Source organism: Gallus gallus, chromosome 5 (assembly GCF_016699485.2).
Source record: "Gallus gallus isolate bGalGal1 chromosome 5, bGalGal1.mat.broiler.GRCg7b, whole genome shotgun sequence".
Taxonomy (NCBI): domain Eukaryota; kingdom Metazoa; phylum Chordata; class Aves; order Galliformes; family Phasianidae; genus Gallus; species Gallus gallus.
Genome location: NC_052536.1, coordinates 31,105,889 through 31,132,626, shown reverse-complemented (window position 1 = coordinate 31,132,626; position 26,738 = coordinate 31,105,889). Strand labels below are relative to the sequence as shown.

Sequence of the window (26,738 nt, the reverse complement as noted above, 5' to 3'; positions counted from 1 at the left end):
AATCATCTCAAATGACACTGTATGTTGATCTAAGCAACTGAAGACCACCCTTCAGAAATATGTGCTGTTAAACTTTCAGTCAAGTTGTCAGAACTTCAGCAAAACCACTTACTTTATGCAACATCCAACCAACACTGCATGTTTCATGTTTCTCTGTTGGCATTTGATGAAGCCAGTAAAAATAATGGTCTCTCTGCCAGTGAGGATCACAATTTGTGGAGGACAGGTTACACAACGAAGCAGCAATGGCAAAGAAGTTGAGGTCCTTGCACCCTAAACTGGTGCTTTTCTTCACTGTTTCCTGTTTTCACAACTGCAAAGCGTTCTCCAAACATGTGAATATATTCATTTTCCTCCCCCCATTTTTTCCACGACAGTGCACTGTATTCTCTATAGGAAAATAAATCTAAAAAGCTGAATTTGACTTTTTTAATACAGTTATATTAATTCCTTAAAATAGAATGTTAAGTTGCTTGATTCAGAAGGATGTTGATAACCAGTATGACGGTATTCCAATTACTTTCTCTTCCCCAGCAAACCAATAGACTCTAATCCAAACTGCTTACAGAAAATTCATTGCTAGATGCCATGTGAAGATCACTGTAGTGAATATAGCTCTGGAATATAGAATTCTGGATTACAAGTTGTTTCCTTCTGACACCATATTTCACTGAAGAAGTTAAAGAGCTATAATGTCATGGATGCTGACATAAGTGTAAAAACAAAAAAGAAAAATTAGCCTATGAAACATGTTATCTGACATTTAATGGTGAACCTGTAGTATGAAAGGTTAAAGATGTTAAGATCATTGTGATAATGGAAGACTAGAAAACAAAAAAAATAGCCTATGAGCTACAGCTTTTAAACATATAGAAAAATAAATCTCTACCTTGAAAGGTTTAATCTCTAACCCCTTTACATCTTGCAAGAGGAGATGTTTATTGTTGGACATTCTGAGTCTCCACTCAGATGTTCAATAGGCCAATGTGCTAGCATACTGAGGCTGATTCAGAAGTATGTAATCAGTGCCTAAATAAAACATACTATTCAATGTAAAGATGGCTGAGTCTCTTGGAATATTATTAACTTCATTTAAACTTATAAGTTTGTTACATCTGTGTGGATAAACATTTCCACCTATTCATTCTTATGATTTCCCATTGGTATAACTGTATTTCATCCTATGCAATGGAACAACTGTTAGTTAATTTACATTTTATGCACAATTATCTTAAATACAACGGCCAAAATATCACAAATTACTTTTTATCATAGTTACATCAGATTTCTTTCAACTGTTTCATATTAATCTGAATCAGTATTCTTCTAATGATGAAAAATGATGAATCACATGAATTACAAAGGAAAACAGAGCAATTACCAGGAATAGTTAAGACTGACTAAATGAAAGGAAATAAGACACTATATAAATACTGATAATACAACATCTTCTATTTGGTAGCCTGAGTTACTTTTCTTCACTCATAAAATCTTTTATTCAGTTTTGTTTTTTGACAAAAATCTGTTTATGGAAGAAATAACTCAATGGACATTATAAAAGCCAACGTTTTTCAAAAAATGTCTATATAGTACATATTTGCATATGTGCATGTTTTCAGGTGAAAAACATTACAGCTTCTGAAAAACCCCATAACAATCTTTACCCAAAACAAGGCCTTCACTTAGGTTGAAATATAAGCAAAAGGTAGTAAGTCAAAGCACGAAGCACATGCTTTAAAAAAGAAAAACAAACAAACAAACACATAATAAGTACAAATGCAACTTAAAAAATAGTGTGTTTTCTTGTTATAAATTGTGCTCTCATAGTGTCAAAATGCCTCACTGATCTGGAGAGCCTGTTGCTACAGATAATATGCAGGTGGAGTAAGAAGCAGGCATATCTCGTGTCTGCTTAAGCAAAGCAGTCTATACAGAAATAGCTACGTGGAGCTAGCATGGCAACAAGGAAGCTGAGTTACGTGATGAGAATACAGCTGAAGTTTTAAGTTCAATACCTGGCTAGATAGATGCTTTTGCTGGTCATTCTGGGTCTTCTGTTTTTGTCTTTTTTTAATGCATGACTTGCTGACAAATGTAACAAGAGCTCCATTCTAGTCAGGAAGAAATTTTAAAATCTTTCTGCACTGATAAAAAAAAGTACTTTGCCAAAGCATATATGTTTCATTTTAAAGCCTACACTTTCTATACTCTGTGAGAGAAAAATTGGTCTAATTTCCAGAGAAGATGAATATGAATCATCTTCAGAAAATGAAACAATCATCATCTCCTCCCTCGGACAAAATTAGAGAAATTATTTGATTCTCTGTAAACTAAATCTAGATCTTTTAACCTACATATGACATCTTCACTTTAATATTCGCGTGTACAGCCTTAAAAATGCTGCAAGTTTTTTGATGTTTCTGAACTTCTCTTATTATGAGTATGTAGTGTTTTGACCTTGTGCCTTTTCTTGCTAAGCAAGTAATTGTATAATCTCCAAATTAATTGTATAAAGAAAAAGCATAAAGAAGCAACATTAGCTAAACAAAAGAACCAATTGAGGTAAAAGAAGTCTTCTGTCCAATTTAGAGATTAGAATGTGATGTTGGACCTTATAAAAAGCAATGCAGAAGTTCAGATAGACAACATCAGTTGCTCTTCTTTTGTCCACTGATGCTGTTGCTCCATTACAGAAGACCACCAGATTGGTCAGGTACCATCTACCCTTGGTGAAGCCATGCTGGCTGTTTCAGATAACCTCCTTATCTTGCATGTACCTCCAGAAGGATCTGCTTCATGATCTTCCAGGCCACAGAGATGATACTCTCTGTCTGTAATTCCCACTTCTTCTTTTCTGTCCTTATGAAAAATGGGAGTGATGTTTCCTTGAGACTTCATTTGACAGTCATGACTTTCTGAATACGACATAGAAAGGCTTGACAACTACATCAAGCAGTTCCTTCAGGACCACAGGATCCATGTTGCCCGGCCCTATAGAAGAAGACCTGCCCTATATCATTAAATCTGGAGGAGTCAAATAATTTTGAGATTTTTCTATAGGTTGAATAAAGCTTCATATGGACTCCAGTTGTAGATGATGTTATATCAAAAGACAAACTTGGATTTTTGTCTGCAAAGAATAGATGAGTCTATTTCCACAAGGGAAACTCACTCCACAGTGAAGGTTTTCACATGGTTTCTCTCTCAGACTACTGATTCTTAATGTAAAACTACATAATCAAGCCAACTAGAGTCTCCAGCATAAAAAACTAAAGTAGCCAAAGCAGACAACTTTCTGTGGCTAAAAGTATGATTAGTTTTTTTGGTCCAAAATTGTCCTTCTCCTACAGTAGTTTAATCTCAGCCTTTCTTGACATCCATAACAGTTACACTTTTTTTCATTTCCACACCTTTCACGTCCTGCAAATAGAGATGCAGGGGCAATTTGGAGGGGAAGAAAGGATATGTGCTGCCACAGGGCTGCTTCCCAGTGGCTGCTTCCCAGTATCTCTCTCAAAAGAATTCACAGTACTGTAAAGTGCTAACAGGGTCACCATAGCCATATTAGACCTAATCCACCAGTAAACATACTAAGCCCTCCCTCCTTGCTTTCAGCTAGAAATTATGGAACTAATGCAACATTTGCTGCCATCACATTGTTCACACTACTGTTTTATGTTATGCCTCATCATTCACCCTGTTGATTCAGATTATAAACTCTCTAGAGCTGGGACCATCTGGTATTCACTGTTTGTAAAGAGCCTAGCACAATAAGGTCTTGTTCTGGGTTGACATACACAATCATAACAAAAACAACCAATAATAAATAAATAGTTTTATCTCACCAGTTGATACTTTTTTACTCATATTATTCCCAGTGGACATTTTGCTGTAGTGCAAATATTCAAAACAGAAGGGAAAATGAAATTACAATGACATCTTTTTATATAAGGAACAAATTCAGATTACTCTTAAATCTAGAAACCTTTTGTCCTTTTCACTCTGCTATTTCATTATGTGTTTATGGAATAAATGAAAGGTTTTACATATAGCCTGGTCCAAATCAGAGATGAGTTTATTTCATCTTTTTTACTTGCAGATCTGGAGACCTACCCAAAACACATACAACGAACACTGAAAAATACAGTGATAAGATAAATTAATAATAGCATATGGATAGACAATAATATAATTTCGTTAATTACTCACAGCTCGGAGCACATTTTTTCAGTGCAGCGGACTAGAGCGTGCATTTAATCTCCATCATTAACCCTATTTTATTCTTTCTTGATTTTTATAACAACAATAACAAAGTTCATTAATCTCCATTCTGTTTAACATCTAATCAGCCATGTTAGTTAAATAAATATTATAGAAAACATTAAATATCATTTTGTTTAACTAGATTTCCTGTCAGTAGGGGAATCTTTCCTAATGTTATATTAACATCAGTTTACTCAACAAGTGTCAAAATCTGAGTGGTGACAAGTAGAAGGACTCATTGTGACATATAGTCTTTAACCAAATCTACTTAATCTTCTTTATTTGTAGAAACCTTTCTTAGAAAGGCAATTTTTCTCTTAAATTTGGTATTGAATATGCTTGATAGATTTTGGTTGGAAGATTTTGATACCTTCTGGGCTTCAAACATCACTCAGATTTGGGTATTTAAAGGCATAAAGTTTTGGTTCAATCCTATATTTCATGCATTTGTTAGAAAGATAGGATTAAAATCTACCTCTTTTAGTAAAGTTAAGCTGAGTTAAGAAAGGAGAAAATAAAAAGAATATACAACTACTGAAAAGAATCAATTTTGCATAAATGTCCCAAGGAGCAACAAATTAATACAACTGAATCTATATAAGCAATATTTTGAGGGGTCACTTCTAAAGACTTACAAATAGTAAAACGAGCCTATAGTAGTAAACAAGAGAAGAATTTGTTGAATTTGGCTACTGAAATATGTTCATTTATTAAGTTATAATGGTAATATTCAATAAGACTTTGCTTTTTTACTTAAGAAACCATAACAAGAGTATAGGAAGATGTAAACTAAGTAATTTAATTATGTAATGTTTTGGAGGTTACCAACAAAATTTTACTAAAGATATGAGAGGATTTCAGAAGATTTCTGATGAAAGTAGTGGACTCTAAGTCTTTCCACATATTTTTTAATTTATGTAAAAGTGTTGCAAGATAGATCTGTTCGAGTAATGTCATGTACAGATCAATGATCACTTGATTAAAAAGAGAATCTGTGAAACTTGTACATTTAATAAAAGGCTTATGGGGTATTACTTACTTAGAAATGAACAGGAATATATAACCATTCATCATTTTAAGGCCATAGAGAGTTCCCATATGTTCAGAACTTTGGAAACATGCTGATGTTAAAATTCTACTTGATTTTTGATGAAAACCTTTCACATTCTCTCTCTACTTTAAATTAAATATATTGATTTTCCATGCTCCTGTAGGACTCCCATAGTACTTATTCTATATTTGATACTACCAGCTCTCTTCAACACAAACTGAACTTTCAGAAGGTTAAAATGTTGTTTTAAGTTGATATCACTAACGAAACTAACTTCAGTCTAAGTTTCAAATACTTCCACTTCAACTTCAAGCATACTCTGAGCAATATAAATATGAATTTTGAGTAGGAAGGAAAAGATTTTTAATCCTATCAGTGCACTACCCTAATTAAATTTTATCAAATAGCCTATTTATAAATACATCACAAAAATTTAAACTGCTACAAAACATATGAGAAAGAAGATAGAAGAACTACCCTTTTTAACTCAGAGATATTTATTTCAAGCTGTAACTCAGAAGTGCCATTCAATGGCTACTGTAAAAATATGTTATGTTCAAGGTGATACAGTTATGCACTTATATTATTTTAAAAATATCTCTACTGCACCTCATTGTTTCACTGAACAACTGAAAACATAATTTCTTCAAAATCAGTGTTAAAATTAGATTTAGAAGATCATTATTAAAAGATTTCTTTAGCAAAAATGAGGAATTAGAACTTTGAGCATATACCTAAAAACAGAAAGATTCATGCAGTGTCTATTTTTACTTAATTCCCCACATTTTACATGATGGTATGATGTGGAATACTGATAACAAAAAATCATAAAACCATGACAAATGGGTTTTACCCAACCATAGATCACCATTTTTTCTTGAAAAATGGATATTCCATCATTCCTCCACTACAATTTCTATCATGTAACTTATCTGCATAGAAGGAGAAAACCAACTTAAATGTAATCAAATAATTTTTGTCTTACTATATTGAGCCAAATTTAAGCCACTTCACTTGAGTAGGAAAGATTCTAAAGGTTCTTGGTTACCTCAGAAGAAAAAGAATTGCATGTAAATCCCAGGAGATAACTTTTTGTGCAGCCATCCATTCTATGCTGACCATTCTCCACTCTCCCACTGCACCCCATATATCTATTCTGCATGAAAATCAAACTACAGTAAAGCCAAAGAACAGTTGTGTACCCTGATTCTTCCTGTTCTTAAAGCAATGACAGTCTAATTTTCACTTTCATGAAATCAGTGTATCTTGAGGGTTTTCACTTTGTAAACAGGCTTTCAGAAAAGACTAAATAATATTTATATTACATACTAAGCTACATGTAAAGAAAATATTCAACTTATGTATTTTTAGGAAAAATGCAGGAACAGGAGTTTATGCCAAATATGATGAACAAAAAGAATATAAAACTCAAACATCTTGCCATAAGAATCTAAATATTAAACCAGCATTAAGGTTTAAGGTTTTGGGTTGGAATTTTATTCTCGGGGCTTTGTTGATGATTCAGCATTCTTCTGTGAAACAATGCTCCCTCACCCTTGCATTACAAAAGAAGATTATCCACACCTGTCTGATTGAAGAGCAGTTTGGAATGTTTTGTTTATATTGTATTTCAAAGAAAAAGGAAAGGATTAAGAGCAGGTTGTGATTTAATAAAACTCTAATCTCTATCCATCAATATTACTCACTATTAACAAGATAAACTAGGCAACAGAGCTTTCACAATGGATATCATTTAATTAATCTCTTTTTTTTTGTAAAAAAATCTGTTGCAGGATTTTTTCTGAAAGGAAGAATTTATGAATAGAGCTAAATTCCAACTACCCCTTAGGCTACACTACTGTCAAAACCAGAGAATGGAACGTAGGCATTACAGAAAATACTTCTGATCAAAAGAGAAGAAAAAGTATGACGTAAAACATATTTTAGAAATAACCATATAAACATTTTATATACCACATTTAATAAGAATATGATTTGTAACAGAATGACTGATTGCCAGTATTGAGGATCACACTTAAAAAAAATCACTTGTAAATAAAATTATGTGATGTATCCAAAGAAAATGGATAATTAAGCACAAACAAAATGTATCCAGATCGTTCTCTGTATGCACCAGTACTCATTATTTAGTGAATGGGGATACATTTGTCTACACTTCCAAGTAATAAGTGTTTTTGCTCTTATTCTGGGAAGTATCAGTATTTAGATCAGCTTTCTCAAAGATAAAAAGACAGTAAACTGGGTATGCCTATATGTTAAGTGCAGTTTGCTTTGTTTAAATATAACCATCTGTCCTGGAATGGAGATGCACACCTAGCAATTCACCTATTTTTTTAATTGGAATTATTAAGGTTATATAGATGGCCAGTTTCTCAAGAGCCAGTCTTAACATCCAGTTCAAACCGAAACCCAAATATAATACTCTCTATAGAAGATAATGCACAAAAAGTTACTACTGTATAGCACTTCTTCACAATCCCATTTGCTAAGATGCAATAAGAAAAACAATTTTGATATGATGTGTAACAATCACTTAAATTATTTTATACTAGCTAAGAAGACCAGTTTGTCATTAAATGTGCTTCTCTTCTTTGTATATCTACACAGTTCCACTTAATAAGCCATATTCGATGTAAAGAATATTTTCATTTCCATTCATTTATCCATATGTATACTTAATATATTCAACAACTCTTACAAACTGGTACAATTGTATTGCCTACCTAGCCTGAAAGCTCCAGTCCTGGTTTCCAAAATAATGGCAAAGGAAAGCAAGCAATACCTCTTCATGATCAGCCTATGATAGAATAAAACATAAAATAGTGACAATAATACCATGTGCATAAATTAACATACAAGATTCAGGAGTCATGAAGTATCTGTACTTCATGTTTATTTTAATGTGTGCTTGTTTCATATTTATCATCAAATTTAGAAAAATACTGTATTCATAGTAATAAAAGAGTTTGTGGAAAAGATAGCAAAAAAAAAAAAAGGCTTCTTTGATAAATGATTATACACTTGCTGAGGAGAGAAAAACACTGAAAGCAAATGGACACAAGCTGGGGAGTAACAGTGATGCAGTAAATATCAGCAGCTACTTAACTTGTAGCAAAGGCATGAGTAGAGTTTTAGGGTTTATTATTAGTGCAATTATTCTTATTACTATTATTGCTATAATTATAGTTCAATAGGAGAATATAAGTGATAGAAACAAATGATACATTCCAAGCTTATGGAAATATTATAAATATTCTGTCTATTTACACTGGGAAAATGCAACAATTCTTGGATTATAATTTCTTTTTAGCCTGTATGACATCATAAGAATGTAATCACTATTTTCAATGTGACATGTTATTTTATTTGTCTACTCTAATTACATTTCTTTATTTGGTTACTTGAGTATTTGGCCTGAACAAGCCATAAATGCTGAGGTTTGTTTTCTTTGAGAGTGATCAATCCTTTTCCATGTATTTCACTAAGAACAGCCTCTCATGTTTACCATAAGAAAGGATCACTTTCCAAAGCCCAATATTATTCACTTTTCTCAAAAGTGTAGGTAGATTTATGAACCTGTTTGTTCATAATCTGATCTCTTCTACTGTACATTCTTTAAATCTTAATGTACAAAACTACGTTTTGACATTCATTCTCTTCACAGTAGATATTTTTGGTACATAATATCAGTCTGGCAGGTCAGCTTGTTTTACATCTCTGCCCTTTAGAAAAGAAAGCACAGTGCATAGTATCATCTTAAGTAAAATCTTGCTATTTTTATATTATCTAATGGATGTTGTATATATATATATATACATATACAGAGTAAAATAGGAAGTTCATCATCCTTTTTTTTTTTTTTTTTTTTTTTTTGCCTATGGAAGTTTACTATATTTGCTACATCCTTAGTTTTGCCTATATTTTTGGTTTTGTACAAAAGTTTTTTTTGTGTTTCCTATCATCTGCTTCATGATAGCTGTATTACTAACTTAAGCAGACTGTATTTAGCTATGATGTATCTTATAATACTGACTTTCTATAGAAATTCATAAGATTAGAAAATTATAGATGACTTGAGCTGGAAAATGAAAACTCTCTTCATGAAATTCCTTTGGACAGATTAACAAAAGTCACCTAGACATTTTGGGATGGAGTTGAGGGAATTGGGTCCTCAGCAACGTGGGAAACCTACCAAAAGAGAAATAAAAGCTATTTTCTAAATTATTTTTCTATATTATTCTCTAATTTTTCTAATTGATTACTATTTCCAATGTTATGAATGTTAATTCTAACATCTAGAAATCAGAGCAAAATCCTAGAAATCATACGGTCTTACCTCAAACTCCCCATAAATAATCTAAACTAATTATATGTAGATTGCCCAAAAATGTGATCAGAACTTGAGATCTAACTCATCATTATATCAAGAGTTGAGATCTAACCCATTATTATATCCAAGGGCAAAGCTTAACAGCATTTAATAAGACATTAAAAAGGAAAGGAAAGAAAAGAAAGATGTGGCAGATGAACAGTTCTCTGTTCTTGATATGAAACACAAATACCTCTTAGTCATAAAGCAGATAGTAAACACTGTTCATTAGAGAAGTATTAAGATGTAAGTATGTAACTTCAACATCTTGGAATTATGAAAGAATGTTCTTAGCACTATTTCTGTCAAACATCTTTTGCCCTAATCCTTAAAGTTAGGTGACTATTTCATATCAGAGAAAAAGATATTTTACCACTTAGTATACCCCCCCTTATTTGCATTTCATCATTCTGCTCCTGAAATAATGTTTAAGCAACAGTCAATTAACACTAATTCAAAGGGAGTTCTTTCAAATCTTGGACAAAGCCTATAAATAGATACAAATACCACCAAAAAAAAAAAAAAAAAAAAAAAAAAAACCCTCTGTTTCTTTTACACTGAATTGCTATAGATAAAGACCTAAACAGCACACGTGCAAGTAATTTCAGTATGTTATACTTGTAGATCTTTATAGATGCTCCCTTTGGGCACAATCCAGCAAAGATTTGCACATATGCTCAAGTTTATGCATTCTGAGTAGTCCCAAGGCCTTTGTTTGTACTGTTTGTACAAATGCCACAATTGTTCTCTTCCATGTAATATCTTTACGAAAAAAAAAGAGAAGGAAGGAAAGAGGAAACTCACAGAATCTTGGTCTGAAATGCACACTCTAATCTGAAACTTCTGAGTCACTTACTTTAGTTATTATAATTTATTGTTGTTTGAGAAAATAATGAGGAACTGTCAGTATCTAACTATAGAGAAGAGCAAACAGACTTGATTTTGATTAACTTTCTGGGTCTTATTTGAACTAATTGAATTAACTACTGTGTTAACCTAACAGTTTTATGAGAAGAGACTTCATGTGCGATTTCTTGCAGCCCATCCTTTCACTGCAGCCAGTGTAAGTACAATAGTGCAAGATCAGCCTTTTTAATTTTACCTTGGCCATTGACTCAGAGAACTAAGTAGAAACAGGAAGTGCAGAGGAGCAAGAAAATAGGAAATATTTTTTGAACCTTTTGACAAGTTCACTTCTCTTTTGGTTTGAATTCTGGCCAATAGTTCAGATCATCTCTTATTATAGCCAAATCTGGAGGCCAAACTTCTGGTGGTTTTGTTCAACCTCTGCCCTTTTTTCCTGTCTCAAGGTCTCCAATTCACATACTACCTGTGAATTTATTTTGACAGCTGTATTTTTTCAACAGGAATACATTATATATGTGGTAATTTCAGAGCATGCAGCTCCCTCTCTTACATGAGTAGCTCTCCCCTTATGTACAGTTATGCTTGTACAGACTACATATAGGAAACACTCTGATGCATTAACTCTTCACTTTATTCCTCTTTCAATTATACACAGCACACAAGTTCATCAGTATAGAAACAAAACAAAGAAAATCAGTGTATCTATTTGTTTTTGTACGCTCCTTAAACTTTTAATATATTGCCTTGAGTGCACCTAGGATTCTGAGAAAGGAAGTGAAAAAAAATAAGTTTTTCCTTATGGAAATCTCTTCCAAAGGCTTTTGGTGTTTAAAAAAAAAAAAAAAAGTTATTGCAAAAGTGGTGGGAAGTGAGCAGGGATTTTAATTTACTTTCATGTTGTTTCCCCACTAAGTTCAATCTAAGGTGAAACATCGTGTTGATGTCAAATTTTGCTTCAAGCAAAACAATAGAGGAGCTCTAAAATTAATGTAGGTGTCCAGTCAGAGGCCTTATACAGCCATTAACAGCAGTGCCAGCTTGAGATAATGCATTATAAGCATGAAAAATTTAACAGTAATTGCCATGTTCTGATCTCTCCCCTTTTTTTCTTACTTTGTTGTCTACAGAATGTGCTGTACATTCCCAAACTGGTCTTTCTGCTAGTTTACCCCAAAGAAATGCACTGAATCTGGATCATTATGACTAATGAAACTGCTGAGAAGTGATTTTTTTTTTTGACAAAATATAATGTCACTCTAGAATTTTCACCACACATTATGATTGTGAAACAAGGGCTTGCAGTTGCCTGAGGCATAACTTTGATTCAGCTTATCTCCATCTTTAGCCACCTAGTTCAATGCACTATTGAAAGACGAGACAAATACTGAAATTCAGTGCTAAGAGATAAATATCATTTTATAGCTCTATATTATAAAATTATGTTGCACTTTTTGTTATCATGTGTTGGCTTGACCAAAAAAAAAAAAGTCTCCGAGGCTTTTTAAAGGTAACAAATAAGGTAACAGTGTTAAGGCAAGGAATCAAGGAATTCTGAGTTAAAATGAGCTGTTTCTTGTGCTGTTCTCTAAATTCCACTGAAAGTTTGCAATCCATGTGCTATGATTTAAGATTCAACAATAATTGTGGACGCAATTATGGTTGACCAGTAGATAAATGACTTGGTTGACTTAGAAATCAGTTCTTATAGCCACCAGAGGATACCACACTCCTATCCCTGAGCTTTCAGCTCTTAGATATTTCACATATAGTTTTCACAGGAGAAACACCTGAGGTGTATCAGTGCTTCATGCAATGAAACTTTTCATAAGAGCAAGAAAAATATAACTCCTTTATTCTGAACACAGGCATATGTGAAAGCACATTTAATTTCACATCAATAGCTTAACCTCACATCAGCACTTACAAGACTAAATACAGATATAGTCTGGCTTCCCTGAATGTATTGTTAGAATGATCATTTCATGTAATCTCACAAAAAGTTTTCAATAAATTTAAGATTAATTATTATTTTCTCATCTATAAATAAAATATAATCATCTTAAAAATCAGTGAAGGGAAAACCATCAGATCCATTAACCTGACTAAGAATTCCTTCAGGCCAAGAATATGAACCATGGTGCACTGGATCTTTTATTTTATTGAGCTATATCCTTTTGTATGGCAACCAGCAGGGGAAAAAAAATAAATCTAAACTAATGATTTTTGTTCTGGAAACCACGGAAGTAGGGGCTGAATATTCTTTTATGCCTGGGGTTAATTTTTTTCACCTTAATTTGCAATCAAACACAACAAAAAATATGTACTGCCTCTGGAAGAAAGTAGCTTTGTTATCATCTCTGTACTTTTTTTTACTTCCAAAGCCTCTGCTTTCTGAAGTCACCTCCATAACCTTGCAACATTATGAACGTGTTTACTTGTCTTTGCTGACTGTCAACCAATACCATCTGCTCTTTGGATCCTTAAAAATAGTAACATATATATGGGTCAGAACTGCAGTCTCTAGATAACCATGTAGGAGATTCAGGTGATTAATTTTCCCACAGCTTTTCTCATACACAGGAGTAGATTTTTCCTGTCTCTTTCCCTAGAGAATGTTCCTCATAAAACATGAAATTAACAAAATTGCAATCTTACAAAAAAGTAGTATTTCATAGGCAACCCATGTCAACTAACAGAAGGGGTTGTTAGTCAGCTGCCTTGTTTGAACTTCATCCAAAAGCCTTTCTACTCTCATAAACAGGAATGGTTCAAGCCATGAAATTATGAAACTAGGACAAACCAACAGTGTTCTCTTTTCTCTAAAAGAAAAGAAAAATAAATTACTTTTTGCCTTCAGTACCTCCTGGCCAGTACTTGTTACTTCCCTTAACTACCACTATGGCTTTGTGTCATATGGGATTCTACTTATACTCACCCTTTTGACCCGCACATTCAAGCTCCCCCATCCTAAACCATAAAGGATAGTTTGACAAGTCAGTTGACAAGATATCATATGCTAATATCACATGCCACAGTGATCTATGTCAAACTGAAATTCCACAGAAATCACAAAGGTTAAAAAGGCTATCAAAATTATCTGACTTCAGCTTTGATTCAGCATGTGTAAAGTATGTATATACACAGTGTGATAGCCCCACATATATATATATATATATATATATATTTAAAGAAGCCCAGCTGCACAGAATGGTTAGCATTAGCATAAGATAAAAAAAATTCCATACTTTCATCTATTCTAAACGTTCTATGTGTTATGTAGGTCATACTTCAACAGATTAAATTAATTGTTTTACTACTAGTTTATAACTATAGTCTCTGATTATTTCCAAATATATATTTTTTTCAGAATAAAGATGAACAGAGGTAATAAACCCATTTACAAATAGAAGTGAGCAACACAAAGAAAAATTTAAAATATCCAATAATTCCTATTGCCAGGACCTGTTTTTCTCCAAGTATTCAGCTTGTACAATGCACAGCCTCCATGTACTGAATCTTTGACAGTCAAAAGTCTCAAATAAGCATTCAGAATTTGGGTATAACCATTAGTTGGAGGGTAATCACACAAGCAAACAAACACAAAAAATACTGTTAGAGATCTGTTTCACTTGATTTGTTAAAAAGTCAATTCATCAATGGTAAGTATTAAAGTCAGGATTAAACTCAGAATTAAACTTTAAATCTCTATAGCAGCATCAAATTGCCTTGGCAACAGAAACTGCCTTTTTATTTACAAGGTATCTTGACTCAATAATTACATGCTTTTCTAGTTTAGAACAGGTGAATCAAGGGTCCTACAAACAATTGTTTGTAGCCCTACTTCTTTCACACATCAGATCCATTCTAGGCATTGAAGAGGAAAGATTTCATGGAATAATAGTACAAGCCATAATTAAAGATATGTAACAAGACTTAATTGAAGCTTACTTATGCAATCTAATCTGTCATTTCTTAACTTCTGGGTGCATTAAATTGCAGTCTTAGTTCTGTCATTTAACCCCTTCATATATAATTTACCACCTATTTTTAAAAAAGTCATTAATAGAGTTGAAATCTTTAGAATTGCCATACACGTCAGCTAACAGAGAAGCAGAATGTAATGATAGGTTAACATCTCTCATACAAAACAGCAGGATAAGGAAGTGGCTTTGAGAGTTCTCTATTTAATAGAGAAAAATGTTATGACTAAGGAGCACTGAGTTCCATTCCCCATGAAACAATGCTCCAATGGAGTAGCTGTCAACCACTGACACATGCATCACTGGTGATCTACCCAGGCTCTGAATAAACGCCAAAAATTTCAAAAATATTTTTATATAATAGACACACACATTGACCTACAGAAGTAAATCTACAAGAATAGAAACATATAAAATTATAAAAATAAAATGAACATGCTTTCAACTATACTATGAGAAAAAAGTATCTCATTAGTAGACCAGTAATATTAGCTTCTTGACCATAGCTCTGAGATTTACTGGAAAACATTATAGATCTCTTTACAGTTAGCTGAGATACACTGAATGATTTCTTACCTAATTAATGTTTGCCTTTTTCTTTCACACACTGGCAATCTATGAGAGAGAAAAGGAGGTTGAGCAATTTGCAGGTATTTGTGATTTGTGTCCATAGTACAGGTCTTGTTGCATCTTGAATTTTGATTTGTGAATTCCTTCAATATACTGCCTCCTAGAAAGACACATGATCTACTAGAAAAAATCAAACTATTGTTCACCAAATATCAGTTTGCTCTGTATAAGATATATATACACATAAACTATTTAAGCACTTAAGTATATCAGCTAAAAAAAAAAATACTCTTATTTGTGTAACTTATTTCTTTTCCTCTGGATCAGAAAGTTCCACAAAATAGAAACGTTCACCCCACAGCACCAATGCACCAATGCGCTGTCAACTTAGTTCATTCAAATCAGTTACCAAAATTCTCCTGGATTCATACTGACATGACTAAAAGCAGATGTTGCACTTTGTCCAGAGGATCATTTCCATTTCATTCTTTACTCTTTAAATTGGTCATTCATCAACCATTTGATAAACATGATCTTGGTGCTTGTCCATTCCACTCAAGGTTCTCAAGATTAGTATTACAGATTCTATCTTACCCTTCATGTTTTCCCTCCTGCTGTAACAGGTCTATACTATTTAATGTATGCTCCTAAATCTGGTAAAGCTGCGCTGTTGTACTGAGTCAAAGTTTTTTGTGTTTTTTTTTTTTTTTTTTTTTTTTTCTTCAAGGAAAGCATGAACATTTTTAAGCATTCAAGATATTTATTTACCCTGATAAATTTATCTGGAAATACATGGTTCTGAAAATAAATGAATACATAAAACTGGCCACATAAGACAACAGAAATAGCATTTCTATATTCAAACTGAAAACCCTAGAAACAGAAAATATTTTTTACTAGTCATTTTGGCAGTAACATTTTTCTGTTAAAAATTCAAAAACTTTCCAGCAGACACATTTTATGATGGACTATAAATCTTTTAATATTCAGAAATCTGCTATGAGTATAATAAATATTCTCAATTTTTGGGAAGTATGAGTATCACCGAGACAGAAGACCAATTTTTAAACAAACCTTTAAGGAAAGAGCAATTGGATCTGTGAGCTTAATAGAAACTCAGCTTCAGCCAAGACTAAGAGAGTGACATAAAAATATCAATCTGTCATTGAAGTCATTGCCAGACTTGCAATAAAGCCAAATACAGGAAAAAATAATTCTCTAACCATTGAGAAAATATCTTCCTCATAAATCAGAATATAAAAATCAGATATATTAAAAAATCATGATTCCTCCACCTGAAGATACATATATATTGCCAATGATCATTAAACTAATAAAGAATCTAAATATCATGGGGTCTATTACAACAGCATGTTTCAACAACCAGCCTCGTTCAACATACTTGTTATATTTATTCCTTATCCTTCAGTAAGTTTCCTTCTATGACACAACTTAAACTGTTCATTATTAATATTATTTCAACATCCCTACATGCATAAAAAACACTTTTCAAAAAGATGAAACAGATGTTGATATAAAATGAAGCTAGAGTGGTGAAAAGAAGTAAAAACAGATGGCAAAAATGTTTGAAATTTTGAATTTTGTGTTTCCTATTTTGAATTTTGAATTTTGAAAAAATTAAATGGTTTAGATTGCAAGTGCTCTCTCCAAATCCTTTGGTTAAAAAAAAAAAATGTTTTTAATGATGCATGTGTATGCGTATGTGAATAAAATACTGTGATATCCCTTATCACTGTTGACCATAAGATTGTGTTATACTTTTTTTTTTTTTTTTTTTTTTGAAATAGTAGTAATATTCATAGAAGAAAGACAGGTAAGAGTGGAATTTTTTACTGACCTTTTGGTAGGGCCCATTCAAGATACTCCAAGCCAAACGTTTGACAATTTTGTCAGAATGCCATAATGTAACACATATGCATACGTCAGTATATATGTTACATACATATACACAGACATATACATACGCATATACATGTACAAAATATTTAAAACATATTGCTAGCTAGGGTTTTTTTCTATAGTTTTCTATAGTTGTATTTTTTTTCCTTAATTTTTAATTTAACCAACACTATGGCATGCACTGGGCTAACAGAAGTGATTGATCTATTTGAAACTTCTTTTGATGCCTGCTTCAAATATAAAGACTTTCTTTAGAAAATTTAAAATACTAAATACACTATTTAATTGCTACAAACCCACACTGAATTGAATTCATCATCTACACATCAAAAATACCTCACCTCTATAGCTTGAAGTAAAAAGATCTAAAACCAGAAAATATTACTGGAATTTCTACAGAAACTTCAGCAAATCTATTCTTAAATCTTTATTATTTGTGATAACATAATATAGAGAAAATAGAAGGAGAACAATTTATATTATTGTTCAGTTGCTTTCATATATACAATACTTTTTTCTTTGTCAGATCTGTCAATATTCTGTAATGAGAACTACATGCATTCTGATAGAATGGTGGGAAATTTGCTTAGGCAAAAAAAAAGGTTTTAGAATTTCTCAAGAGGCAATTCATAACACAAAACCATTTATATCACAATATATGTAATGATTGCAAAAACATTAAAAAAAAAGTATGGTGAAGGTAGGATAAATAAATGGATGTTGAAATAACTGCAAAAGTAATATCAAAAGTCCCTTAAGATCTCCTTGTACCAAAAATGGTAACTCTTTTTCTGTTTTCTTAATAATTTTAAGTTGGTACATCTATGAAATACGGAACAAGCATTAAGTAGCTTCCAGGATAAAATAAGAAGAGGACAAATTCCATTATAATATCAGCAACTTACTTCTAGCAAAATGTGAGGTATTAAATAATGAAATAAACTTCAAAAATGTATTTTAAATTATTGCTTGGCAGTATAAAAAGAGGCACATTTTAATACTAAAGCTGTTACTTTTGCTGCAATAAAGTATAAAATATATTGACACAGTATAATTTTATCATTAACAATGCTGAGATAAAAATCAATTTTATAACATGATTTCTTATTGGTAAAGTCTTCCAATTACAATCCAGTAGAAATTCTAGCACATGACATCCATTCAGTGAATACTCTGTCATTACTGTTCCTTTTTATCCTTTCTGCGTGCAAAACTTCATAGATGTTTATAAAACTATATTGACAAGGCATGATGGAAACAAGAAAACGTCAAATATTTGTTTCTGATGTGACACCCAGCTCTTCATGCCAGAAATGATTTTCTTCAGAGCTGCTGAAACAACATATTACAGTCAAATATCTTTGGTAAATGCTTAATAGCAACTGCAGCACTTCTTTGTGATACACTTCTGGTTCACTTGTGTAAGAAATGCTGTATTTATCATTTCAGGACTTGTCTAGAAGTACCTTGTAATATAAAATGGCCATTTCCATTGTCCTAAAAGGAAATAAGATTTTCTGTAATGCAAAATGATGGCATAACCAGCTATTACTGAATTCTTATATTTTTGTGGGGTTTGCTGTGTTTTGTTTTGTTTTACCCAAAATTTAATAACTTTTCTTCTAAAACCTCTTTGTGTGTGTATGTGTGTGTGTGCGTTTGCACACCCTTTTCAGAAATTCTAACTTGGCTAACTGAAAAAGTATTGAGCATCTCTGTATGTTTATCATCTGTCTCTGAACTTTAAAAAGCTTCTAGACTCAGTAATATTGTGGGTAAATAAGTGCTACAGGGTGGCTGCAAACTGCCTTTCGTCTGTTTTAAATGTAAAGAGTACAAACTTCAATGTCTAATTTACTATTCCTACATTTCAGATTTTCAGCATGAAGTCTTTTAGAGTGGGATCAGATTCAAAATTTTAGGTCCTACTCATTTCCACCTAGTAATTCCACATCAGCTTCTGGATTCAGAATACTGGTTACTGCATGTAATAGTATGGTAGTGTAGATATATAATGAAAATACTTGTAAAAACAAGCATCAGAGCTAGTCAGTGAAAAAAAATTCTCTGCATTCATCATAGTAATTTGTGACATTGGAGTAAATGTACTGGTGCAAGTACTGCAGTTTTGATTGGCATTGCTGTAAAGGAAAAAAGAATAGGCTGTCAGGAACAGCTACTGGGTTAAAATTACATTCTGTTACCCTATCATATGAAAGGCAAGGTGGGGAGCGGAAGCAGGGATTAGGATAGAACATTAATGGTAAAAAATGAAAGATCAAGAAATATCCTCCTTTAAAAGGAAAGATTCAGCTTGATTCTCACTTTATTGGCTCTCCTTCTGGAACAGGAAAGTTACAGTAGTGAAGTTGGCATAAGATTTGATCATGCAGGATAATCCAGCTACATTGCTTGCTTTCAGTATTCATTGCATTGAGATGTTCATGGCACATCAAGGAGAACAGCATAGTATTTGTAGGGGAAAATGATTTTTAAAAGATGTGGAGAAAATATTTTGCTTCTATTTTACATCCAAGAATGTACATGTGTATTGGCAAATCGCTCACTGAAAAAAGCCAAACTGAAATATTTCCATTGTGGAAGATAAATTAGCAAACAACTGCAGCAGAATACAGTATGTTTGCAAACATATAGATGCATTTTCAATACAGAAGACAGAAAAGACACTACGTAGGAAAATATAGTGATAAATAATAGTGTACTCTTTATTGGATAAAAAGCTTTCTACCTGATTCACACAGCTAGCAATAGGCAGCTCTGGCACAAACACAAAGATGCATGTCACCTATCTTTGGCACAAATTCTATATGTAATTAATTTGTATTAGAATTCCGTCTATGTAAATCTCACACAATTACTATTTAAAGCATCCCAAAACCCAAACAAATGCTAGCACACAGGTGTCTCATTCAGAAGTTCAACTGATTCAATTTATCAGGAGTTTCCAGCAAAGATTCAATTTATCAGGAGTTTCCAGCTAAATAAAATGATTCTTCATTCTAGTAGTAATGTAAGTCTGAGGTTTTCCCATGTTTATTTATAAACGTTTAGATATCCTCCTTTGCAGCAAGAAAACAAAGAAGGTTTATGTATAGGTGTAATTTAGCATACTCTTACAGCTTAGCCCCCTGTAATTCCCCGGGCTTGTTTATAGTATGTCTGCATTTGTTATTTCCTCTCTTTCTTCCTGCTGCTGCTGCTGGAGTTAACAGAACAAAGCCCAGTTGTCGGTCCCAATAGTGAACTGATCTTTACCATATGCCTCTGTTTAAACTTTAGATTGAATAGACTATCTCTGCATGGTTTAATTAAGGACCTCAGTATTTCGTCTTTCAGCGATTCTCACTTTTCCTAATCTCTTTATTTTGCTAGATCAGCCATGGCCAAATTACACAGAACTAGAGATATCTTTTATCAAATCCCAAACTGTATTTTGCTACTGTATTCTGTTTTCATACAGTAATCATTCACCCTCTTCATTTAAATAGGTCTTCTGAAGAGTGTTTTCCATAAAGTCTGTCAGGATTAACTCATCACACAAAGGAAGCGCTATAGGTGTGGAAGTATGAAAGGAGAGAGGAGAAGAGACACATTGCCCTACCTGATGAATTCATGTTCTAGTCAAACAGTACATGTCCAATCTCCATGGTGTGGTTCATGTCCATTCTCTACATGGGCTTAGTGAAAAAGAGAATGAAATGCACAGTGCTATCATTGAACCTGTTTGGACAGTATACTCTTGTGCACTTTAGGGCTTATAAATATTAAGGCAAAATTGTAGAATATTTTCTCTGCATTCCTAGCTCTTCAACATATTTACGCTCATAAATTAGTAGTAATAAGCATAATCTTATATCTTTCTTGTACAATATTTTTGACAGCAGAATTTTAAATGTTCTGGTTACAGCAAGCTCTCCATTCTCCTGCTGTATAACAATCACACCTGTTTCTATACTCTGCAGAAATTTTCATCACCCCCTGAGAACATGCATACTATTTGACCTTCCATGAACAATCTTATTTATTTACTTCTGACCTAGAATCCATGATGACTTTCAATTCTACTAATCTAGTTTTCACACAAGTGTTTCTCATTGCATTTCCATTTAAGAGTATCAGCAGTGCTTTAGTAACAATGACTTTGTTCAGCCAAACAGTTTGTGACAGCTCATGTACAGAATTTTTATCTCTTTACATAAAGCCCCATCAGTGGTGCCTGCTCACAAGCACACCTGGAACAACATATGTTTTTGATCTTTAAGTACAACTCGGAAAGCCAAGTGAATGTAAGGGATAAGCTTGATTTTATGAGAAAGAGATATACACATCTAGACTACAAGAATTTTGTTTTGTATGAAATTTCACAATGTATTTAAACTCTAAGAGATTTTAAATAAGGAAAAGAAACACTAAAAATGATGTGCTTGTTTGTTTGTTTGTTTTGAAAATGAAAGTAATGTTTAACATATTAAACTTTCTGCCCATTAAGGTAATGTGTATTTTAGAAAAACTGATTCTAGATGTTATTTCAAGTATTTTCATTGAAAATATTTGAAATAACTTATTATATATCATAACATACTACATATATAACGTGTTATATATACAATAACATATAATAACATAAGAGAGTCACCAGCACACTAAACAAACATGTAAACTTCAAAGGTAATAGTTAATATTCTTTTTTCCCAACATGTAATTTTAGAGTTTAACATAAATCGAGCATTTCCACATTAATAACACTGGGGTACAAAAAGTGGACTTGCAGAGATTTCAAAGTAAATGCAATAGGCAGTTTCCAGATTACTTCAAAATCTCACCAGGTTTTTTCATAACAACAAAAGGAAAGGAGTCTTTCCTTTGCAAATTCCTCTTTGATTTTTTTATCCATAACCAGAAGTTACTGTTATAATGTCCAGAATTATAAGCCAGCTGTTATCCAGTAAACCACCCAACGTGAATGGAAAAAGGAACAGAAACATGTCTAAAATTAAATAGGATTTCTTTCAGATAGCAGTAGTTAGCAGAAACTGGGCCTACGGAAACCATTTTGAATTTTCAGGGGATTAGAGATTTCAATTTCAAAGCAGAGATTTGAACCTATTCCAACAACTTCTACACTATACCAAACCAACAATCTACATCTATTCATCTGCTCAAATAGAAACTTTACTGAAAGTGTTTGAGACTATCAAGTTTAATGAGTCTTTGAAGAATAGGAGAGTAAATTTGAAGACCATAGCTGGTAAGCCTGAAATCTATCAGCAAAACTTTACATTTTTGCTGTTCTCCAATCAGAACCCTGACTCTAATTCTACCTGAAATCATATAGCATGTTTAAAAATAACAGATGGTATTATACTCTTCTTGCATGGTTTGTAACATTCTAAAAGCTTCATGCAAGTAATATTTCAGCATCCTGCGTAAGTAGCATCAGCCTTTCCTTTTAAACATTATTTTTTCCCCTAGTCTTTAAAGGACTTTGGTATGAAATTGAGTTTTTTATTGCCTTAAAAATGTATCTCTTCAACATGTATTTAGTTTTTGAGAAAATATTATATAGTATAGTAAAGTTAGAAAAGAACAAGATACATTATTTCTAAGGAAATCTACAGATCTCTTCATATCAGCGCTGTATGCTGCTACATAGGTACGACAAAACAAGACCAACAGAATCCACATATCCACAAAGCACTGGTTAACGTGTTTCTTTTCCTTTGGTTTAAAAAACCAATTGTATTCATTAGCAGCTTTCCACTTAGTATGGCCTGGGTACATTACTCAGTACACTCAGTCAGCTGTCATATGAAATGATGGGAGCTGACAGCGTGGAATCTTAAAGGTTCAACTCCTGTTGAATGTACTAAATGAACAAGAGCTGTCTAATTTTGGTTGAAGTGAACCCAACAAAAAACCCTATGAGTATGCAAGATTTTATTCTACTTTTTCAAGTTTAATAGACTCAGTGAATATTCAATGCTTTTCAGCTAGATACACTGTTAGTTCTATGACTAAGAAAGATTTCATTAGGTAGGCTTCAGGCAACAGTGAACTACAAATGAAATTCCTTTCTTATTTTCTGAAACTCACAGTTTATGACCCGTATCCAATGATGAATGGTCTATAAACTCTCTTACGGTCTTTAATTGCATAAACTTTACATTATAGTCTCATATTAACTTATGAACATTTTTGATACAAGATGTAGAAAAGCAACAGTAAAAACAGAAGCTCCTCCAGGTTTTACACAAATAGAATATGTAAGTCTTCAACATAAGGCATGCTGTGCTCATGCCCTTTGTTTAAATTTTTACCTTAATTTAGTTCTTAAAAAATAAAAATAAAAAAAAAGTCTAGTAATCACTGCTCAATTGCCTAAAGCTCCTGCTACCCAGTTATCCCACTGTGCCCTGTCTCAAAAGTGTATTGCTCATAGCTTTTTCAAACTCTCCTAGACGTTGTTTATATTAGCGTAATAATAAATGGCTTCCTATATGTTAAGTTGTTCTTGTTTAGGCTGGGAAGAACTTGATTTTTCCTTCATAGTGTTTGGTATGATGCTATGCTTTGGTTTTAGGAGAAAAACAATGTAGGACCTTTCAGTTTCTCAGCTTCTTGTACCGTCCCGCCAGTTAGGGGGATTGAGGGAGTGCAAGCTGCTGGGAGGGGACAGAACCAGGACAGCTGATCCAACCTGGTTAAAAAGATATTCCATACCATGTGGTGTCACATAAAATAAATTGAAAGTGGGGGGCAACTGGCCAGGATAGGCCACTGCTTGGACTGATTGGGCATCTTGGTGGGTGGTGAGCAATTGCTTGTGCATTATTTGTTTTGTGAATATATAATTATCCTTTTTTCCTCTTTCTTTTTATGTTTTAGTAAATAGTTTTTATCTCAGCCCACAAGTTCTACTTTGTTCTTTTCTGATTCTCTATCCAATTGCACTGGGAGTGGGGTGGGGGAGAGTAAGTGAACAACAGTGTGGTTCTCAGCCACCTGCCAGGTTAAACCACAGCAGAAGTACTATATGTACACTCCTTAAACAGTGCACTCCCCAACTGGATTCTGCTACCATTCTTACATGTTTAAAAAAGCACTAAATAAACAAGAAATAGAATGTGACATAATGTGTTTGATCAGCATTACTAACAGAAGAGCCTGTGGCAGATTGTGCATGATAACTCTCCAAGTAGACAAAATACAACCATCTGGGATTAAAATGTTGAGTATTTCTTAACCTATGCAATTATTAGGACTACAGGCTCTGACTTGTAACATGAGCTGGGTGTTGCCCCTAAATCACTGTCCATTAACATGGCAGCAATTTGAATCAAGTGCTATCCATATGCATGAATCTATATAGATGTCCTCCACTGTAATGAGTCCTCATGGTCATTGTAAAATGGTTTGAGCTGGGAAGAACCTTTAAAGATTATCTAGTTCCAAGTCCACTGCCATGGGCAGGGGCACCTTCCATTAGATCAACATATCAACTGTTCCAACACATTTTTTTTGCTTATATAAACTCTCCCCCCCTAAAAATTACCCAAGCAATTGCACAATAGACACATGCAATTATCTAATATTTTTATCATAGTCCTGCTGCAATGTTCAAATCAATCACAAGGAAAGGAAGGAAGAGTTAGAAAAAACAGAAATGGTATTTCAAAACAGGTCATGAAGTGCCTACGTTTGGTACTGATGATTCTTTCTAGCAAGATACTGGACACTGAAAAACTGTTGAGATAATTCTTCATTCTTATATTTCTACATTTGTTAGACAAATATTATTAGATTCCACTTCAACCCTGTGCTCTTAAACTACTGAAACGTATTAAGTAGCCAAGACTTAAAATGAATAATGTTTTACACTGTAGAAAAAATACATATAAATATATTGAATTAACATGCCATTAATAATATTAATCAACATTACAGGTAATAAATGTATAATAATATTACATGCTAAGAATAGTTCTTTTTATGTATACTGTAATTTTTCCTAATTCTAGAAAAGTAAGTTCAGCACAACAGTTAAAATTCTGCCTGAAACTAACACAAGATTAGTTCCTAGTTTTGTACCTTAATAAAGAAGTCTGTCTTTTCAATCAGTTCTTCTCCCCCAGATCTAAAGTTATTTATAATATAGCAGGTAGAAGCATTAAACCTTATAGCGTATTTTCCAGGTTTTTAAATAAATTCTAGGATATTACACTGAATGTGTTTAGAGGTAAGCCATAAATATACATAATCTTTTGTTGTCACAAAACTTTTCTATTTTCTTCATTTGGTCAAGATATTATATGATCTAAAGAGAAGTGATTTATAAGACAGGTAATTTTATTTTTCCTTGTTTCTGATCTTGATAAACTGTTAGTGGGCGCAACAACAGCAACATCAGTCATGGAGCAGGAAATACCTGGTTTCTCGATATATGCCACAATTTGTCCTTTTCCCTTTGTGCTTCCCTTGGTGGACGCTAAGCTGACCACGAATTAGCAATGTTCCCTTGCAGCAAGAAAGGCATCCTGGATTGCATTAGGAAGAGCATCACCAGCAAGTTGAAGGAGGTGATCTTTCCCTGCTACTCCGCATGGGTGAGGCTGCATTTGGAGTGCCGTGTCCAGCAGTAGGCTCCACACTACCAAAAAGACAGAGACCACCTGCAGTAAGTCCACCCAAGGGCCGCAAAAGGCCTGGAGAATCTGTCATAGAGAAAGGAAGGCTGGAGAAAGCAACAAGAGAGCATCGTTTATAAATTAGGATCTATTCTCTAGCCCCCCTGCACTGAAAACAAAACAGAACAAAACATAATGTAAATGTTTGCAGAAGCAGCAACCAACAGAGTTTTATTTCAAGTATCAGGTTGCCAGGACCTGTTACTTTTTTCAAAGTGTGAATAAAACAGAAGCTATTGCTGCAGTTATAAACTATTTAATACAGGTAAATTTAACAGAATTTGCATACAGTCAGTTTTCTACAGGCAGAAAATACTGATACATGGACTGAATACGTTTTAGGGAAGGAGAAAAAAATTTGGAAGCCAACAGGGTGAAGTCTGTGGAAGCACTGAAAACCCTCATATGAAGCAAGAAATTTTAGTAATTGTTGAATATGTGGGAAACACCCTATATCTAGGCAATTAAAGCAGTTTATTCCTAAGTATATAATAACTGTTATTAGCAAAGTTGAGGTTTGTTGTGTAATCCCATACCAGGTGTTCTTTTCATAATTTGTTTGTATATCCAAGACATTGTTTGTTCTGTATAAATAAAATATATGGCAATTCATAATAGATAGCATGTGGAGTTTCTGTTATTTTGAAAAGTTCGTGTTTTGTTGAAAGAGAAACAATGTAGGTGTGCATAATGAGGATGCATCCTACATCATTTAAGAATTATTTTTAAATGTATACATGTAATTTTGATTATGGGAGACTATATTAATAACTTATTCTTACATTTTAATAGTTATTAATGATAAAAAGTAATCCCTAACATCAAGGAGGATTTCTACAATGTAACATTTCCAGCAGAAGGGTCACTTTCCTCTCTGAAGGAGGATGAATTCTGGCTGCATGTTTTCAAATGTCCTTGAACAACCGGCAGAAAGCCTAAGACTGAGAATGATTTGTTGTTGGCTTAAGCAGCAGTGATGCTTATGGCTCATT

The 26,738-nt window shown here is 33.2% G+C and overlaps 1 long non-coding RNA gene across 1 annotated transcript in view; it reads right to left on the bottom strand.

Annotated features, from left to right (window-relative positions):
• The window catches only part of LOC121110850, a 60,378-nt gene that overhangs the window by 7,285 nt on the left and 26,355 nt on the right, over positions 1–26,738 (bottom strand). The window contains exons 5-7 of the long non-coding RNA XR_006939358.1: positions 20,664–25,793; positions 15,128–15,166; positions 8,059–8,132 (exon numbers count right to left, since the gene is read on the bottom strand). This is a non-coding gene — a long non-coding RNA (uncharacterized LOC121110850). The remainder of the gene's footprint in view (positions 1–8,058; positions 8,133–15,127; positions 15,167–20,663; positions 25,794–26,738) is intronic.